Raw genomic sequence first — 19,833 nt, 5'->3', positions numbered from 1 at the left:
CATTGGGCCTCCAAGGTCTGTCCCTCCAGTGTGGTCTGGTGAGACATCTAAGAAAACACTGACTGGAACTTCACAGAGAGGCTCTCAAAGCACCATGAAGGCATGCAAAGAGACCAGAGGATGTGGAGAAAGATGCCACCTGCAGGTACGTGAGCCGGCATTACCAGTTCAACAACATGAGCAAGGGAACTGGGGCCCGATTACACAGCAGTAAACGTGTTTGGATTTTGCATTTTTTTTGTGGGTTTGGTTTTGTTTCATTTGAGACAGTCTTACTATGTAGTCCAGCCTAATCTGGAACTTCTTGCTTTGTAGCTCAGGCTGGCTCAAACTGACAACCATTTGTCAGCCTCCCAAGTCATGGGATTACAGGCGTGTGCTACCACGGCAAGTGGAGATTGCATTGCAAATGGAAGTTGTCAAATTATTTCTACAAGTCTTTGGCAAGACAAAGTATGAGGAACAGCCTAGATGGCATAGAAGAACATGTTGGGAAGGCTTCTCTCTACAGTCAAGAGGCCTTTGCCACACACTAGTTACCACGAGGCTAATAATGACACCATCACAGAGATGGATAAAGAACAGAGAGAGGGAGCTTCCCCAGGTGACCTTGAGGAGGAGAGCAAAGGATGAGAACAAAGCACAGCATGGGGACAACTATTCTGATAAAAATAATTCCACTGGGGACTGGTAGGATGGCTCAGTCGGTGAAAGCACCTGCTGCCAAGCCCAAGGCCCTGAGTTTGGTCCCTGGGACCCACATTGTAGAAGAGAACTGACTCCCCAAAGTTGCCCCGACTTGCACACGAGCACTGTGGCATGTGTGGGGAGGACTGCACATGGGGTGATAGATTGTGTACCCTAATAAAATTTGCCTGAAGAGCAGAGAACAGAACAAACCACTAGATTCACAGAGGCCAGGCAGTGGTGGCACACACCTTTAATCCTAGCACTCGGGAGGCAGAGATCCATCTGAATCTTTGTGAGTTCAAAGCCACCCTGGACTACATGAGATTGACTCAGTCTAGGAGAGAAAACAGAGCCAGGCAGTGGTGACATACACCTTTAATCCCAGTACTGGGAAGCACACACGCCTTTAATCCCGGTAAGTGATGGCTGGGCAGAGAAAAGTATGTAAGGCCTGAGGAGACAGGAACTAAAGACTCTTAGGCAGAAGCATCCCTTTCAGCTAGAGGCTTTTTCAGGCTGAGGAGTCCTAGAGGTAAGAGGTGTCTGTGGCTTGTTCTTTTGTCTCTCTGATCTTTCAGCTTTTACCCCAATATCTGGCACTGTTGTTTTTGTTTGTTTGTTTGTTTGTTTTTGTTTTATTAAAAGACTGTCTAGAATCCGGGTTACACAGCACTGCCTTTTTCTTCCCTACTCCCCCCCCACCCCCGATCTGCTCCTTCACCCCCTTCTCCCTCCTCCTCCTCCTCCTAATGACTTTTTGTTTTTCATTTTTGTTTCAGACACTGTCTCACTATGCAGCCTTGGTTGGGCTGGAAGGCTGCCCCCAACTCACAGAGATCCTCCTGCCTCTGCCTGAGGAGTGCTGGGGTCAAAGATGTGAGTCACCATGCTTGACCTCTTAGGCTGTTGGCATTAGTATATATTATATTATATGGTATATATTATATGAGTTTCATTATGGAATCCTCACACATACACATAGCACACTTCTATCACAGCCTCCCCCATGCCCATCCCCCGCTGTGCCCCACCCCCAGCTCCCTCTAATTCCTTCCTTCTCCCAACTAGAGACCCTTCTACTTCTGTGTCTTCTCTTCATGTGACTCTGAGTTTCATTTGAGTTGCTTGCAGGAGGATGATCACCTTTCCCTCCTCAACCCAATCAACCATTAGCTGCACAAAAATCCTCAGGGAAGCCTGGGCCCCGTGGCCCCTCCCCTTTCTCTCCTCGGACCTCTTTATATTCCGACCGGCTGTGGGAAGGTGCCGCCCACTATGGAGCAAAGTCTTTCCTCCTCAGACCTTGGTGAACGTAGATCTCGTCAAGCTGACAATCGAGATTCCCTTTGGCTAAGGGCAGGTATATCTCGTGAGAGTCAGGGAGGCTGCTGCAGGCCTAGAGCGGCTGCCCATGCAACCCAGCTGCAGGCGCAACATTTCTCTGTGGCGGAGGATAACCAGGCTGCACCATGGGGCAAGAATGTGGGAAGAGCCTCAGGACTACACTGTCTAGCTCCATTTGGGCTGCTCACACCAGTATCCTTTCCAGAAGATACCATGACCTCATCTTTCAATTTACCTGTACCTGGCTGACCTGTGACCCCCATGACCACCCTTCTGCTACTTGGATTCTGACTGATGCAGTGAGGAGACTCCTGGGTTGTAGGTTTGCTATGAGAAGCCAAGGTAATGGTGTTTACAGAGCCCTTTGCATAACCCTCTTCCCACTGTGCCTGTGGATGTTGACAGATACTAGCCAGGGGGTTGCTAGGACACAGGGGCTCTGCAGTATGGTGGCTGATCCCAAACTGTGGTCGCCTGGAGTCCCTCACAGGACACCTACCCCATGTCAGCTCCACTAGCCCCAGCTCATCAGTGAGTCCTTGGAGGACATCTGAGATCTCTTCCATCACTTTTATTTCACCCACGAGGAAACTGAGGCTCAGAGAGGTTAAGAGTCTGTAGCAAGAAAGCAGGGGAGCTGAGACCAGAATCCAAGCCTGTCTTCAAAGCTTCTCCATCCTCTAGGGAGACAGGCATGCATGCACGTGACATGCATACACACACACACACACACACACACACACACACACACACACACACACGGGAGTTCCACTGACAAATTTTGTGTTGGAACCACAGCGCCCCCCTTTCCCCAGCAGAGTGGCCTTTGGGCCCTCACTGGCCACATTATTGTGCTAGTAGCAGCCATGTTGCCAGGGAGGCAAGAAGAGCCAGGCCCTGGCTCAGAGGTCTCACTGATAAAATTGGGATGTTCTTTCCGGTAGGGAAGGATTGCTCTAGGAACCGGCCAAACAAGCCATGTACTCAGCTCCTGGAGGCAAGAGACAGACCTGGCTTTGGCAGCTGGGGTGTCTTGGGTCTCAGGGCATGGGGTCTGTGAGGGGGTGCCAGGTCATTGTGGTTGGAAGAGTTCACATCAACTCCCTGGACTTCTTACGTTTCTGTCCCGTGTCCCCTGCTTCTGAGCCATGCTCCGTGGCAGCTCATGAGACTTCAGTCCTGAGGGCCACAGACCATGGGTCCGGCACATCCTTTTGGGGAGTCTTGTCATCTGATCAGTCAATGAAGGGCACAGCAAAGTGCTGGACTCTGAAGAGGATTCCCTGGTGGTCTCCTTTGACCTCGTCACATGACCGGCATAGATGAAACACTGGCTCTGTTTGCTTCTCTATTCCTTCCCAGCTCTCTCTGTGGATGTTCTTGGCTCACTTCCACTTGGACGTCGTCGCACACTGGACTCCCTCTGGAGCAAAGAGCCAGATGCTAATGAAGTCACCACCAGGCTCCCTGGAGGCTTCTGGAGGCACTAGTCAAGACTGGCAGTCTGGTCCAGCAGCCTGCATCTGCAGTCTCCTGGGGGCTCCTGAGTCTTGTGACTCAGGGCGGGCGAGGAGTGCACCCAGATTTGTTTTCTTTCTCTTCTTATCCACAGATCTGCAAATCTGCATCCTCCTGCGTCATGTGCAACCAGTGTGGATGGTGCCTGTCAGGATGAGCCTCCTGCTGTGTGTCCAGCCAAGGGCCCCCAGCATCTGCATCCTGACCCGTGGAAGGTCTATCCCAGGGGGAAGGTTCTCACACTCTGCTCACAGGTAAGTGGCACCGTGTATGAAGCTATGCTGGTCTTTTTGACTCTGGCTTAAGGCTATGCAAAACCCAGGCTGCTGTGAGGAGCATGTGGCCAGTGTCTGTTGTAGAATATTATTTTAAGGTGTGTTACTTTTTTTTTATGTTGCATTTGTTTAACTCCGTGAAGCTGTGTTACTTTGTCTAAAACACCCGATGGTCTAATAAGGAACTGAACGGCCAACGGCAAAGCAGGAGAAAGGATGGGTGGGGTTGGCAGGCAGAGAGAATATGTAGAGGGAGAAATCTGGGAGGAGGAAACAAAGAAGTAGCCAGAGAAGGAGGAGGACATCAGGGGTCAACCACCCAGGGACACAGCAAGCCACAGAGTAAGAGTAAGATTTACAGAAGTAAGAGAATGGAAAAGCCCAGAGGCAAAAGGTAGACAGGATAATTTAAGTTAAGGAAAGCTGGCAAGAAACAAGTTAAGGCCATGCATTTATAATTAAGAATAAGCCTCTGCAGATCTCTGTGAGTTCGAGGCCAGCCTGGGCTACAGAGTGAGATCCAGGAAAGGCGCCAAAGCTACACCAAGAAACCCTGTCTCAAAAAACAAAAAAAAAAAAAAAACAAAAAAAAAAAAAAAAAAAAGAATAAGCCTCTGCATGTGATTTATTTGGGAGCTGGGTGGCGACCCTCAAAGAGCAAAAACAAACAGTGTCTGCTGGATGCTGGTCCCAGTTCACAGCCTGTGCTGCCTTGAGAGGAGTCGACCCCCAGCCCTGGGCCCCCAAGGTGGCCATCTCTTTCCAGTGCTGGTTCCAGATCCCTTTACCTTTGCTGCGACACAGTGGCACCAGAGTGTGACAAGGTCACACATGTGCTCCATTTGAGGCTTTTCTCATTGCCCCTCCCTCTCAGGAAAAGAACATGCTTCAAAGGAACTAGAAAGCATACCCTCTCAGCTCCTGGTCTGTCCCTCCCTCCCTTTGATTGCTCTATCTATTATCTATCTGTATATCATCTATCTGTCTGTCTGTCAGTCAGACAGATCTGTCTGTCATCTATCACCAGTCTACCTATCATCTGTCTGTCATATCTCATCTTTTGATTATTTCTATCTTTATCTACTGATCATCTATTTCTATCATCTATGTGTCATCTCTGTCTTCTATCATCTGTATCACCAATTCTCAATCAATTTTCTCTCTATTCCATCCATCCTATCATCTATCTATCTATCTATCTATCTATCTATCTATCTATCTATCTATCTATCTATCATCTTCTATCATCTATCTATCTAATCTACCACCTATCTATCATCTATCTATCTACCTTAATACCTAGATAGCCATCTCTCCATGGTCAGGGTCTTGCCATGCAGCCCAGACTGGCTTTAAGCTTAGCCATCCTCCTTCCTAAGCTTCCTGAGTGTCACCACAAAGCCTGGCTTGGTCTATGTTAGTTTTCTTCCCATCCACATCTGGCATGGCTTGTATCAGCTCCTTCAGTAGGAACATTGGAAGCACAGAGTTGTGATTCTTTTTGCTGCTTCATGGCCCGTGTCTAGAAGCAAGAATGCCCTGTGTGTTGTGGGAGCTCAGTCAGTGGTTGGTAGACACTGCACATCTGTCCACTAAATGCTCATGACTGGCGTGGTGTGACACCTTGAGTGCTGTGGAGGACACCAACAGTGGCCATGTGACAACAGCTTACGGCAGCTGGTCTGCACACCTTGCTTTGTCCTCCTCTTCCCTGGTGGAGTTGCACTGGGGAGCAGCACGTCCAGGAGGGCTCTACTCCGCCCCCCGCCTTGCACCACCAGAGCCAGTTTGTCCCCAGCTCCTGTGTCAGTTCCCATGACTGTAGAGTGAGGCAAGTGAGAGCATCCAGCCACTGGGGATGTGGCTGAGACCCAGTGAGGTAATGCAGCAGAGCAATAAAGGCACCCACAAGGGCCATGGGCTCAGCAGCAGGCTGCAGTCCAGCCAGGAAGCATTCCGGCATGAGCTGTACCCGCTCTCCTGGCTTTGCGGTTCAGTGTAAGAGCAGAGCCCGCCTCACAGGTGACCCAGCTGTGTGGCACCAGTGCCCACTGCCGTGACACTGAGCCGACTCCCACGTCATAGCTGGGGATCCTGAGTCTCTCAGGCTCGTGGGCTGGAGTGGCACCCCAGTGTCTCGTGCTGTGGGTAATTTTATATAAATAGTAGGATGTGTGGAGAGAGACTAGTAAATGGGAAAATTCCCACAACTCAGATCCCAGCACAGTGGCATACTAGCGATGAGCTGGGGTGGACATGCAGGTCTCATTCATAACTAAGTGCAGTTGGGGGCCTAAGCAATGACCTTTAGCCTCAGCCTCTTAGACTCTGGGTCATGACCTCATTTAGGGGATTTCTGTAACTAAACAGTGTGAAAGATTTGGGGCCAGTAAAAGACTTGGGAATGCACAACAAGAAAAAGTGAATTCTGAGGTGTGGTTGGTTAACTTCGATGTGTGGTGTTTTTTATTTTAAAGTTAGAGAAAATAAAGTTTAAAAATTCTATTTTAGATTTATTTATTATTTACTTTATTTTATTTTATGTGTATGAGTGTTTTGCCTGTGTGTATGTGTGTGCCTTGTGCTCCTGGAGGTCAGAAGAGGACATCAGATCCCCTGGAACTGGAGTTGCAGATGGTGTGAGCCACCACGTGGGTTTTAGGATCCTTCCTCTGCACCAGTAGCAAGAGCCCTTAACCATCTCCCCAGCTCCTCTTTGCAAATTTTTATAATAAAGTTTAAAAAAATTAAATTGCTCATTGAGTTGCTAACTTGAATTTCACTTAAAAAAAAAAAAGAAAGAAAAGAAGGAAGAAAGAGAGAAGAAATGAGTTTTGATTTGGGAATCACCACAGAACTGCCAATAATTTCTGAGTGGCCTGAAAAAGCCTCTGTCATTTTATGCTAAGTGTGTATTTATTTTAATTATAAATAAAAACATTGGCCAGCTCTGAGAAACATTGAAGATGTTCTACATCTTCCACCATTAAATATTTGGCCATAGTTTAATTCCTCAGGTAAAAATAAATAAGGTCATCAACATGCAAATTACTTCAGTCTTCAATGAATAGTAAAATTACATGTATCTCAAGTATTTTAAAAAATTGTTATTTATTTATTTATTATTTGTTTATTTATTTATTTATGTATGTTTTGGTTTTTCAAGACAGGGTTTCTCTGTGTGGTTTTGGTTCCTATCCTGGATCTCACTCTGTAGACCAGGCTGGCCTCGAACTCACAGAGATCCGCCTGGCTCTGTCTCCTGAGTGCTGGGATTAAAGGTGTGCACCACTACCGTCTGGCTTGATTAAAAAAAAAAGATTTATATTCACTATTTTCAATTATGAGTGGGTCTTCAAGGAGGCCAGAGGCATTGATCCCCCTGGAGCTGTAGATACAGGAGGTTGAGAGCCACCTGAAAAGGATGCTAGGAACTGAACTCAGGTCCTCTGGAAGGGCAGTACATCAGTAACTGCTGAACCATCTCTGAAGTCCTGAAATAAATTTACTTATGATTTATTATCACAAACATTTGACTTGTGTGCATTTTATATACCTGTAGACCGGAGGTCACATAGAAAAAAATTCTTGGGTAAAATGGGGTGTCGGGTGGAAAGGTCCAGATTTAAGAAGCCTGGCATGGGACAAGGCTTCAGTTCTGTTTTAAGCCCCCAGTGCTGGGAATTGAACCTAGGACCTCCTGCATGCTAGGCAAGCATACTCTACCCTCGTCCCTTGGTTTTGTTTTAAAAGCATGGAATCCAGGGCTCCAGAAGCTGTCTAGTACAGTACACATACTGCTTATTCCCAAAGCCAAGATGGACGGTACCTGCAGGCCACACTGTTTGTGACAGCACCCCACCCCCACCCCCTTCCCCAAGCAATTCCTTCTCTGCACAACAAGCTGTAACCTGCTGAACACAGGGGAATCATTACTGGGCCTGCCTTTGAACTTCCCAGATGCGGTGTTCCGGTCTCAGAGGCAGGCTGAGCAGGCACTGGGGTGGGCCTCCTGGAGGGGCTACATCATCGCTCAAGAGTTTGCAGGTAACTTCCCAGAGGAGATGGCCAGGGCTGGTGCCAAGTTGTGTCCTCCAAGTCAACGTGAGAGAGTGGGCAGTGGACTTGCGCTAAGTCTTGGAGAGAGAAGGTTCTGTTGAATAGAAGGACTTGGTCCCCATGGGCCAGGTCGGTGTATGCAATATTTAGTAGAAGTCAGTATCCCCGTGTTGATGAGAAGGAAGCTCAGTCTCAGAGAGGGTCAGGAATCTTCCCAGGTCACATAGCTGTGATGTTGATACTTAGTGTGCGCATGGGCTGGGAGGCCTGACTACAAGTCCCACACCCCATGCCTGTGCTAGCTAGTTCGTGATTCCCCCTCTCAGGGAAACAGACCAGTTTGTACTCAGAGAAAGAGAAGATGAATAGAGAGAGGGATCCAGGGGCAAGAGCTGAACATGTGTTGGGAAGTGGGCTGAGGTGGCCTCCTTGGCTTGCTAAGGCTTTCCCTGGGACCCTGGGCTATTGGCCAACAGCACCTCAGAACACAGAGATAAGCAGGGAGGCATGAGCAAGGCAAAGCAAACTGAGTCACGCAGCCTTTCTGCGGGTGGAGGGCTCCTGTGTGACAGAATGGTCTCCTGCAGCTTTGTGGCCGCACCAGGTGTGGGAAGCACCTGGTTTGATACTCACACAGGAAGTTGCCTGAGGACACATTTCTCAGAGCGAGCCTATCACTAAACCTGACAGTGACTGTTAAATGTTCTGCCTTTGGGTTCCAGTAAGCTATAAAGGACAGACAACCCATGGAAATGATCGACAGGAAAAGCAAATATTGGTGCGTGTGACTTGACTCCCAGGTAGCAGTTGCAGGAGGCCTGTCTCCAGATGTTCAACTGTCCTCTCCTTTCTCAGGGGCCAAAAGACGGCGGTCAGACAGACACTCATGCTCAGCACTCAGCAACTCCACTGGGGAAGAGAGTGTCCCGAAGATGACAAAAGAAGCCCCAGGACCATGTGTTACGCCCACTGCCCTCCTCTCCAGCCAGTGCAGGGTTTGATGCAGATGCCATGGCGGGGAATGTGACCGACTTCCTCCACCTGGGCCTCCCCTCCTCACCACTACCCAGGAGAGCTATCAAATCCCAAAGCTGTCAATAATGAATTAATTCAGGAGCTCTGAGCCCTCCTGCCCCAACCACTTTCCAACAAACAGCTTGTCATCTGGCAACTGTGCCATGATAGTGAATATTGGCTGTCAACTTGGCAGGATCTTGAATGTCCTAGGAGACACCTCTGAGCATACTTGTAAAGGATTATCTAGATTAGGTAACTGAGGTGGGAAGACCTGTCCTGAGTGTGGGCATCATCATCCATGAGCTGGGACCCTGACTTCATAAAAAGGAGAAAGTGAACTGAGCACCAGCGTTCATCTCTCTCTGCTTCCTGACTGTGGATGCCATGTGACCAGCCACTTCCTGACTGTGGATGTATGTGACCAGCTGCTTCCTGACTGTGAATACATGTGACCAGTCGCTTCCTGACTGTGGATGCCATGTGACCAGCCACTTCCTGACTGTGGATGCATGTGACCAGTCACTTCCTGACTGTGGATGCTGTGTGACCAGCCACTTCCTGACTGTGGATGTCATGTGACCAGTCACTTCCTGACTGTGGATGCCGTGTGACCAGCCACTTCCTGACTGTGGATGCCGTGTGACCAGTCACTTCCTGACTGTGGATGCCATGTGACCAGCCACTTCCTGACTGTGGATGTATGTGACCAGTCACTTCCTGACTGTGGATGCCATGTGACCAGTCACTTCCTGACTGTGGATGTCATGTGACCAGTCACTTCCTGACTGTGGATGCCATGTGACCAGTCACTTCCTGACTGTGGATGCCATGTGACCAGCTGCTTCCTGACTGTGGATGCATGTGACCAGTTACTTCCTGACTGTGGATGCCATGTGACCAGCTACTTCCTGACTGTGTATGCCATGTGACCAGTCACTTCCTGACTGTGGATGCCATGTGACCAGCTGCCTTCTAATCCTGTTGCCATGATTTCTCCACCATGATGGGCTGTACACTCAAACTGTGAGCCAAAGTAAACCCAAGTCTTTTGTTTGTATCAACAAGAAAAAAAAAACAAACTAATAAACCTAGCTTTGATAGAGGAGTCTCCCAGGGATCTATCAGACCATCACTGTGCTTGGACCACATTCCTACATCCCATCTAGATAGCTGAGCTTGCAGATTGCTTTGCAGAAGACAGCTTTGTAGCAGCCTTTCTTAGGTCATGGCCCGCACTACCCCATCCCTGCAGTCTGAGGCTGGTTCCCTGCGATGCGGTCCAGCTTGTGTCCCTGTGTCTCCTAGCCACAGACGACACCTTGACCCTGGTCTCTGGGTCTTCGAGGCACATTTCTTGTTTTGCCCCCAAAGCTGCTTCTTATGTTTTGGCTTCTCAGTGAGCATTTATGGAGAGCATTTATGGTGCTGGGGACATCGAGGCCTGGTCTGCCCTCCTGGAGTCCCCTGTCTCAATTACACAGAGCATCATGGCCGAGTTGTGCTGTGGGATAGTCTGTATGTCAAATTGCTCTGATTGGTCAATAAATAAAACACTGATTGGCCAGTGGCTAGGCAGGAAGTATAGGCGGGACTAACAGAGAGGAGAAAAGAAAGAACAGGAAGGTAGAAAGACACTGCCAGCCATGACAAGCAACACGTGAAGACGCTGGTAAGCCATGAGCCACATGGCAAGGACTGGTGGGACTTGGTGGGACCTGGAGAGAAAAGCACTCCAGCTACAGAGTTGTATCATTGCAGTCCAGAAGGTGGTCCCTCCAGAGAGTTCCTCTGAGAAGTCAGGAAGGACTCTAGAGGGAAGGGACACAGGAGCTGAAGTGTACCTGGAGACACACTAGGTTGGAGATGGAGACAGGCGCTCCAGGAAAACCTGCTGCCCAAAGTGGGTCAGTGGTCTCCAAGAGGAGACTTCTGCCAAGAGGAGGCTTCCACCTTTGAGAAATGAGAGGCCTCAGATCCAGCAAGGAAGGAGTCTCCAGTAGGTGTCCAGGGACATTTCCAGGCGCACTGCTGCTCCAGGACACTGGCTCCTCCACCCACTGTTGAGTCCCGGAGCCTCTGTTGGAGGCACTGAGCATCTTGCTCACTTTCAAGGGCGCTAGGTCTCATGTTGCCGTGTGGATTTCCTTTGTCCATTTCCTATGCCCTTTATAGTCATAGCTAATGAACAGGTAGACGTTGGCATGTGTCGGGGCATGACCACACCCTGAGATCTGTTCCACAAACAAGACCAGCATTTTTTCTTTGGACCATGAAAAGTTTCCAGGATATAAAAACTGTGCCTCCATCCCATCTGTCACTGAGGGTTGTGACATTTTACTGCATTCCTGTCCTTTGATTGCTCCTATGTGATATGTCCGTCTCTCCTCACCTATCACCCACTTTATTTTCCAGAGCTGCTTCAGTTTGCAAAGTTTGCAAAAGTGTAGGTGACCCTGAAATTTACCTGAGTGAAGTTTTTTCTTCTCTCTCTCTCTTTTTTGTTTTTCGAGATAGGGCTTCTTTGTGTAGCCCTGGCTGTCCTAGAACTAGCTCTATAGAGCAGGCTGGCCTTGAACTCACAGATATCTGCCCGCCTCTGCCTCCTGCATGCTGGGATTAAAGGTGTGCGCCACCACCTCCCAGCCACTTTTTTTTTCTTTAAGTGTCTGCCATTGTCTCTAGGGTAAGCGCGTCCTCTTTCCCTCCTCATCAAAAGAGCTCACCTTCCTAGGTTTCTGCCTCAGAAGTGTAGGGTAGATTTTCTGCACTGGAAGTGTGTGAACAGGGCAAAGCAGCCAGCTCACTGGGTAAAGTGCTTGCCTTTCAAACATGAAGCCCTTGGTTCCAACCTCAGGACTCAAGCAAAAAACAAAAGCATGGTGATATGCACTGAGAGGGAGACTGGTGAACCCCAGGGGTTCAATGGCCAGCCAGTCTAGCCTAGTCAGCAAACTCCAGGCTAGTGAGGGGTTTGATCTCAAAGACAAGGTACATGGCCTGAGGAATAGTCCTCAAGGATGTTCTCTGACCTCCACACAAGGATGTTCTCTGACCTCCACACACAGGCACGCACACCTGTGTACACATTCACACTCACACATGCACATACACACATTCTCTCTCTCTCTCTCTCTCTCTCTCTCTCTCTCTCTCTCTCTCTCTCACACACACACACACACACACACACACACACACACACACACAGCAGATGTACAAGGCAAGCATAGTGGTGCATGCTGGTAATTGCAGCACTCAGGGGCACTGAGACAGGAGGATAGAGAATTGAATTGAAGCTTGAGCTACACAGTGAGTTCCAGGTAACCTCAGCTACATGGTAAGATGTGGCTTCAAAAAAATAAAAACAAAACAAATGAACAAAAAACCCCAACCAACCAACCAACCAACCAACCAACCAAACAACAACAAAAAACAAGAACGAAAAGAAGTATACACAAAGTTCTCATTCCCATTCATCTGTTCATCTATCCATTCATTCTAAAATAAGAGTTCAAATACGAAGTCCTGGGAGGCGCTAGACGTTGCCCAGAGTCCTTGAAGCTCCTTGGGACCTAAATAGTTGAGCAGGGCATGGTGTTTAGAAGCCACCCAGTAAAAATATGTTGTGTGTTGCACAATAAAATGAATCTCTGTGTTCTTTTTCTGTTGCTGTGATAAAACACCATTATCAAAAGCAACTTTAAAAAAGGGGGCTTTGTTTATGGTTTATGGGCTGGAGTCCATTAATGAGAGGGAAGACATGGAATAACCGAAGGAGCAGGAAGCTGGCCAGTCACATTTTCAGAGAGAGAGAGAGAGAGAGAGAGAGAGAGAGAGAGAGAGAGAGAGAACCGGGCAGTGAGGTGAAACTGTAGACCTTCACAGCCCACCCCCAGTGACCCCAGTGACATACTTCTTCCAGCATGGCTCTACCTCTGAAAGGTTCCACAGCCTTGAACAAGGGACCAGTGTCACCAACTTGGAAGCAAGTGTTCAAACACAGGAGCCTCTTGGGGACATTTTTCACCAGAAATGCCACAATCTGTGACTAGCTTCTCCAGCAAAGACATTCTTGTATGGTGGTTGATTTATTTGTGGCTTGGTTTTGTGATTATTTCTATTAATTATGAGTTTAAGTGCAACTTACTGTTTGTGAACATTAGAAAACACTCTAGAAATGTTCAAATGTGTAAATTCTCCCATTTCTGACTTGTGTTATTTGGGTTAAATTGTTTAAATGTTTTCAAGATGTTTATTTTATTTTATTTTTACAGGGCTAGGAATCCAGTTTAGGCAGGGCTTTATTCATATGAGTGCCAGCCCCACAAAATTTTGGTTTCTGTGCCCCAAATTTCAGGAACTTCCTTTTGGTTTATTTGTTTAGGTCAGGGAATTTTTTGAATTAGTAAACATGGTATGAAAACAGGCCCTGGAGGTGGTTGTGGTTGCTGTTGTTAGGGGTGCTGGGGATGGAGCCCAGTATCTCACCCAGATTAGGCAAGGGTTCTACCACTGAGCCATAGCCCATCCCCTGGCAGAGTGTGTTTCCGTCTTCCCTCCCTCCCTCCCTCCCTCCCTCCCTTTTGAGACAGAGTCTAAACATGTAGCCCTGGCCTGGAAGTCCTGATTTTCGGGCCCTCACCTGTAGAATTCCAGGTGCACCACCACCTTGGTTAGCAGGAAGCAAGCAGTAACACCCCAGTCTTGTTGCCGGGGTCGGGGGTGGGGCGGTGCAGTGCAGGGAGCCTTAGGAGGTGCTCAGTGCACAGTGCCTGACCCCTGCTGTGGATTATGCCATCTCCAATTGTGTGCTGGACCAAGGCAGCTCAATCATCTCACAGACCCTGAAGAAAAAAAGCTCTGGAGGGGACGAGGCTGCTCCAGAGGTCTGGGGCCATCTCGGCCTTCCACCCCTCCATCGTTTCTTCTCCTACCTTGATGCAGCACACTCCAGTCCCTGGTCCCAGAAGTGCATGGTCTCTGCGGTAGTTCAGGAGGGCTGGTGTAGCCTCGGAGGCCCCTCTCATTTACTGCCTACACCTCTGACTCAGAAGACATTGCCCCAATCCAGCCCTCGGGTCACCCACCGAAAGCCACACAGACCTCCAAGATTCCTTCTGAGAAGCGTGGGACAGCTTCTTCCAGGTCACTGCAGTGGAATGTGACCTCTGAGACCCGTAGTCAGGATTCCACCGTTCACCCTGCCCCCTCCTTAGACACGGTGCTGGCTGGTTTCCCACAGGCAAATTCTGCTTGTACTATTTCTTGATCGTGAAGGTCATACAAATACTGAACATAAATAAATAAATGAAACGTGAATGGAAGAAACAAACTCCTTCCTCAAAAGCACGAGCAGTTTGGGAATATTTCATTTGCATTCCCTTGTCTTCCCTGGTTGATGATGATGATGGTGGTGGTGGTGGTGGTGGTGGTGGTGGTGGTGGTGGTGGTGTGTGTGTTCCTGTGGAGGCCAGAGTCATTCTCAGGTGCTCTTCCTCAGATGCCAAACACAAAAACCGTCAGTGGCGCCTGGGGCTCACCAATGAGGCTGGGCTGGCTGTCCAGTGAGCCCCAGCGATCTCTTGTCTCTACCTCCTCAGTGCTGGCATTACAGGTGTGCACCTCCACGCCCAGGTTGTTGATCTTTTTTAAATGTAGGTTCTGGGGATTTGAACTCATATCCTCACCCCTGTGTTACAAGCATCTGGCCAGCTGAGCCGTCTCCCCAGACGGGGGCTTCTAAAGGAGAACTGAACAGAACACACACACTGTTTAGTCACCTCCCTTCTGTGGGAAACTCCCAACTTCCTAGACATCATTGCAACCACCGGACAGCACTCTAGCGGAGTTCTTCCGTACTAGCTGCAGAGACTCCCATGGTGAGGCCCCTCTCAGTGCGTAGGAGGTCGGCAGGCCTTTACAGTCACAAATGTTACAGAGTGAACATGCTTGACTGGTAACATTAAAAACTGGAATTCCGTTCAGCAAGGCAGACTCACCAATTAAATGACACACTATGAACCAGGTCCTCTGGCACGGTTAAAGTACTTTCCTAATTACTAATGAGCCTGTCTCTGTCTATGACCCATTTTACAGGTGTGAAACCTGAGGCACCGAGAGGAAACTGAGGTACAGTGAGATCACATCACTCGTTAGAGGCTCATAGGCCAATACAGACTTTTGGGGATATTATTTATTTATCTGTTTTGTGTCCGTGTGCAGTGCTGGGCTTTGAACTCGTGGCCTCACACATGCCGGGCAAATTTGGTGAGCAATACCCCAGTTCAACTTCCAAATGTATTCCCATCAGCAGAGCCTGCCTCCCTGGTCCAGTGGCGGCAGGAGGAAGCTCACTTACCTAGAGCTTCCTAATGCTCTACAGCAGTGGCAGCCAGCCGTGGGGAGAGCCAGCATCACCCCACTTACAGGAGACTCACCCAAGCCCGGAAGTCAGCGTTTTAAGGTAGTACAGGTAGTTTGAGGGATGTGGTTCCTGCCTGATTTCCAAATTGAATGCAATTTGTGTGCAAGTAATTTTGAGAAGTTCCTGGCCAGCCAGGGGTTTCCTGAGCCACACGGGTGCCCCCCCCCCACCATTCCTGGGTGTCACTGGGGACTTGTTGTCACCACAGGTGGTAGTGGTGACGGCACTCACTAGGTTTGCGAAGGCAGCTGGGTGACAGGGTCTGCCCTTCTGAGATGACAGGCAAAGCTCTCCCCTCCTGCCTGGCTGGAGGGAGGCAGGACAAGGACTTGGTCCACAGGTCCCTGAGTGGAGGAGTCTATCAGGGCATCCCTGCCCACCCCCTGCACACGGTCTGGCTGTGCTCATCTGCCTCTGTTTGAGGCCTGCAGCCTCCACCTTCAGGCACTGTATCAGTCTCCCCACTCCCCTCCGAAGCAGTTACTTTATTAGCAGAATCAGCTCAGCGCTACCCCATCTCACTGCTCCCAACTCAGAGCCTGGAGGTCCAGCTGGGGACCTGAGTCAGGAAGAAAGCTGTCCCTTGCCCCAGGACTTATCAGGAAGGAGAAAGACACATTACACATAGGCCTGTGGGGGTGACCAGCTGATATTGTGGGGACAAAGCTTCCCCAGAAACCTGCTTGAGAACCATAAGACCCCAAGCCAAGAAGGAGAAGGAGATCCAACAGAGTCAGGCCAGCACAGGAGGTGGAAGGATGGTGTCCCTGGGCACAGCTCAGAGGAGAGGTGGGAAGGCCAAGGCCCGCGAGGATGGTGGGGGACTACTTTCTTCGGGTCAGAAAGCCTGGCCCTTCCTCTGAGAGCCACTGGTGAGTGTGGGAGCCCATGCAAATGGAAGGAAACTCATGTTGGGTTTCGCTTCCTTTGACCACAGTGTGGAGGGTGACCTGGCCTGGCACAGGGGTTGAAGAAGCTGTCACTGCTGTCTGGAGCCAAGGGCCTGAGCCTGCAGAGACAGGTGTCCCTCCCGTATCATATATATATATATTGATATATGATATATGATATATGAACATATATATGATATGTGAACATATATATGATATGTGAACATATATATGATATAGGAACATATATATGATATATGAACATATATGATATATGAATATATATATATATATATATATATATGTTCATGTGGGGTGAAGTGCACATGTGAGGCCAGAGATTGACATCAAATGCCTTTTTCAATCTTCCCCATCTTATTTTTTCCTTCCTTCCTTCTTTCCTTCCTTCCTTCCTTCCTTCCTTCCTTCCTTCCTTCCTTCCTTCCTTCCTTCCTTCCTTCCTTCCTTCCTTCTTTCCTTTTTTTCTAAGACAGACAGGATTTCTCTGTGTAGCCCTGGCTGTCCTAGAACTTACTGTGTAGAGCAGGCTGGCCTCGAACTCACAGAGATCCACCTGCCTCTGCCTCCCAGAGTGCGGGGGATTAAAGTTTTGAGCCACCACACCCAGCCTCCATCTTATGTTTTGAGGCAGGTTCTCTCGCTGAACCGGAGTAGGATAATTCAGCTAGCTTCACTGTTTTCTGTCCATCAAGCCGCAGGGACCCTCCTGCACCACCACCCCCCCCCACACACACCAGCTCTGAGATCACAGGCGTGAGCGACTGCACTGGTCTTTTCCTTTTCTTCACAGGTGCTGGGAATCAAACTCAGGTTCACTGAACGAGCACCCTTATTTTTTTTCCCTGTCTTTAGACATAGATGACATTTGAACACCCTCCTCCTCCATGAATTCCCATGGCAGCCCCCGAGGCTTGCACCGCCATCAGCTGCGATATCGCAGCCAGGAGGACAGAGTTTCAAAAGAGTTAAGGGACTCATTCGAGGTCACGTGGCCAGCCAGTGGTGTGTGTCCAACACGAGCCCTAATCTGTCTGCATCTTGGCCTTCAGTGTTTACAAATGTGTCTTGCCAGCTGAGAGAGGCAGGAAGCCCACAGAAAGTTCTCAGGGAATCACAACCAAAATGTCCCTGTCCTTTATCTGGCTGGTCACCCCCACAGCAACTCAGAGCAGAGATTTTTGTCTGGCTTCTTAGCAGCGTGCTTCTGGCACGTCAGTCCTTCAGTACAGGGAATGGACGTGGGGAGTAGGCTTTGGAGGCAAGCCCGTCTTTGGGTTCCGCAGTCCTGTGGAGCTGTGTGACTCGAGGGAGTTACTTGGACCTCTCTGTGCTATGGCCTCCTCAGTGTCACCTCTTCCAGGGAGTCTGAATTCTGTTTCTGTGGTGGACTCTGCCGAGTGCCTGCCCCGGCCAAGGCTGGGTCTTGTTTCTGGGCTATAGGCTGGACTCTCTGCCATCACTCAGTGGGTCACAGGGATCTACAGAGTTCTCAACACTGGAAACTGACCACAATTCCCGAATCTATGCCTCCATTTCCTTTTCTATATTTTTTGTTTGAGACCGAGTTTCTCTGTGTGGCCCTGGCTGTCCTGGGACCTGCTCTGTAGACCAGGCTGGACAGATCTGCCTGCCTCTGATCCTGAGTACTGGGATTAAAGATGTGCATTGCCACCGCCCAGCCCCTTTTCTTTATGTGAAGAAAAAAATTTCCTTTATGTGAATAAAAAAATTCATATTTATCTTGTCTATGGTAGGTATGACTGTAAGAAAGAGGAGGAGGAGAAGGGGAGGAAGTGGAGGAAAGAAGAGAAAAGATAGAAGTGAAGAAAAAAGGGGGGCTAAGAGCATTTGTTCTTGCAGAGGGCTGGGGTTCAACTCCCAGCACCCACAAGGCAGAACTGTCTGTAACTGCAGTTCCAGGGGACCTGACGCCCTCTTCTGGCCTTTGTGGACACTGCATGCATGTGATGTGCATCCATACAGGCAAACACTCATACACAAAAAACTGAACTAAATAACTATTTTTTAAAGTAAAGAGGGAAATAAATAAATAGGAAAATGAGTCTGTATATACACTTCAAACCTTTGACACTCTGGCTATTAAGAGCTGCGCTGCAAGCCAAGTATGGTGGCACACGCCTTTAACCCCAGCACTCGGGAGGTGGAAGCAGGCAGATCTCTGTGAGTTCAAGGCCACACTGATCTACAAAATGAGATCCAGGACAGCCAGGACTGTTACACAGAGAAACCTTGTCTCGAAAACCAAAAAGCAACAACCCAAAAAATCTCCAAAACAACAACACCACCGTCCTCCCCACCCCCAAAAAAGATCTGCATCCCTCAGTGTTGACCCCGAGGAGAAAGGAGGGTGGTTCTGAACAAGAGCCCTTACCAGCCAGAGGGAAAATATGAGAAGCATTTGGTGGACCATTCATTTGCCCCAGACTCACCCCAAGCAGCTTGAATAGAGTCCTGCCCTGCGTAGCCATGGGGCCGGCAGGACACACTAATCCGGGTTGCCAGGGGACTGCACGCCATGTGGCTGGCCACTGCAAAGGAACCCCATCCTTGTTTAATTAAAAAGTGAAGAAAGGAGAAGGAAGACTGAGGAAGGGGGGCAGTGGGGTGGAAGGAAGGAAGCAGAGAGGGAGAAAACCGGAAGGGAGGGAGAAAGGAAAGTGTGGCCCACTGGGGACGTCTCTTCTAACTCCAGAAGACATCGACGGCCCGCTGGGTGGGAGGGGGCCCTCCCTGGCTGTGCGTTGGAACAGCGGTCTTTACCACTCCTTGTGGGCCAGTTGCCGCCCTGTGCCCCAGCATGATGGGCCAACTTTATCTAAAGACACCGAGTGGTCCAGAGAGAGCTCACAGAGAGATGGCTGAGAGGCAGCTGGCCTCAGTGTCTCACTCATGTGGCCTTGGGACTCATCTTGGGCACTTGACTGCCAGCTTATTCATCTGCAAGACCAGTGAGTCACACTTGTGCCCAACACCTGTGTAGACGGAGCCCTGCACAGTCATGTCTGCAGTCAGGGGCTGGGTACCAGCAATGCTGTAGTAGGTTATCCCGTACTGGCCAGGGCAGGCTGCTTGTGAGCACGTCCCACACATGGCCACTGAGATCCAGTGCCCAGCTGAGCTGAGCCACACTGGGGACACCACTGAGTCCTGGAGATGCTTCAGACATACAGGGCCAGTTCCTGGACCAGGAAACAGGGACTGTGTGGCCCAGGCTTTCATCTCAGGGTATCTCACTAGGAGCACCCAGGGTTGCATTGTGGGAGTACTTCACAGCCTGGACCCTTGACTGTGATGAGCAAATCAGTTCTCAGTTATTAAACCGGTATTTAAATTGGTCTATCTGCTTCCTCTCTTCTGGATTCTGCTTGAACCCAAGGGTGCAGTGGCCTCCAGAAGCAAAGTAAAGGTTCTGAACTGCAGCTCCCTTCGAGTCTTTGCAATGCTGAGCGGGTGCTGCACCCTGCCCGTCAGCAGATTCACTCCTGAGCCTCTGGAAACGGGTGTCCCTCCTGGAAGACATCCCATGTCATGTACACACACAGACGATAGTGCGAGTGCTGTGTGCCTGTGACAGAAC

General features: G+C 49.4%; 1 long non-coding RNA gene across 1 annotated transcript; it reads left to right on the top strand.

Annotated features, from left to right (window-relative positions):
- The first annotated feature begins 1,795 nt into the window (after positions 1-1,795).
- LOC143273083 (uncharacterized) lies at positions 1,796-12,101 on the top strand. Its single transcript, XR_013050967.1, has 2 exons — positions 1,796-3,806; positions 8,742-12,101. It is a non-coding gene; the product is annotated as an uncharacterized LOC143273083 (long non-coding RNA).
- The last annotated feature ends 7,732 nt before the right edge of the window (positions 12,102-19,833 follow it).

Source organism: Peromyscus maniculatus, chromosome 4, assembly GCF_049852395.1.
Source record: "Peromyscus maniculatus bairdii isolate BWxNUB_F1_BW_parent chromosome 4, HU_Pman_BW_mat_3.1, whole genome shotgun sequence".
Lineage (NCBI taxonomy): Eukaryota > Metazoa > Chordata > Mammalia > Rodentia > Cricetidae > Peromyscus > Peromyscus maniculatus.
The sequence above is the reverse complement of the archived record's forward strand: the minus strand, read 5'-3'. Positions and strand labels throughout refer to the sequence as shown.